This window comes from Microtus oregoni, unplaced genomic scaffold, assembly GCF_018167655.1.
Source record: "Microtus oregoni isolate MIOR12 unplaced genomic scaffold, Mior012 000034F_ref0000314, whole genome shotgun sequence".
Lineage (NCBI taxonomy): Eukaryota > Metazoa > Chordata > Mammalia > Rodentia > Cricetidae > Microtus > Microtus oregoni.
In genome coordinates, this window is record NW_024543093.1 from 11,463,291 (window position 1) to 11,464,459 (window position 1,169).

Sequence of the window (1,169 nt, forward strand, 5' to 3'; positions counted from 1 at the left end):
ACCAGGAAGGTTCAGAGTCAAATCACTTGGAAGGAAAAGATGATGGAGACATACATCACACAGAAGCCTGACCCACCATCAGCCACACAACTCTGGATTTGAATCTCCACAGAAACTTAATGGTAACATGTATATTTTGTGGTTCAAGGCGAGTTCAGAGGCTAATCAAGGTTACTAATAAGCCATGATTAGATTATCCACAGAATCACTGGCTTCACGTCTTTGAGAACTCCATGGAAGTTAGATGAGGCACGGCGGACCCAAGTGCTTGTCTGTGGTCTGTTCTCCACAGTCCTTTTCCAGACTTCCGAACTTCTAAAATAACCTAGTGAGTTCCAAGAAAACAAGGGTTAATGAGGTAATTTCTGATTCTGCTAAAATGGTTTATTGCCCTTTGAATGGCTGTAATGGTCTTGCCAGAGAGAATGTCAGACACCACGTGACCCAAACTTCATTTTCGATAGACAAGAAACGCTGAAGAATGAAGGCACTTGATCCACTTTATGCAACTCATCAGAAAAGCGCTAGAATTAGACACCTGGCTTATGGCTCACAGACATTCACACATGCAGCCAGGGATCATGGGGGAGGGAACCCTGTATCGCTGCATCGCGTCGCATAAGTCAGCTTGGAGGCTGGCATCCTGATGTTTAGGAATACATTATCCTGTGGGGACAGCCTAGCGAATGGCAAGTGCATTCCAGACCAGGCCGCAAAAAAGTAATTTAACTTTAACCTGAAATGTGGCAGAGCAAGGATGTGGAAGCGGGTAAATCCCTGACTGTTGGATCTTTAGGGTGGTAGTCTTCCAAATAATCTTGTTTTTCGGGTCACCAAAGGACACCCAAAATGCTTCTCAAATTCTGAGTATCCATTCCTGTGGCAAGATGTTCTGAGCACATTTGAGTGCTCGGTACTGGGCTTTTTGCTGTGGGCAGAAGGTAGAATTCCCTGCCTCAGAGGGGATGTGTCACAGAGAGCAGAACATGAAGTAAACTCAAGTCTAAGAGGTACGGCAACATAGAAAATGCTGTGGAAAAATAAGACAGAGAGAAGTTAAAGAGGCCAAAGAAGGAGAAAGAGTATAACTCTAAATCAGATGCCGTGAAGGACATGAAAGGGGGAGTGGTGGTATAAACATGATGGGTGCGCACATGTACACATGTGTG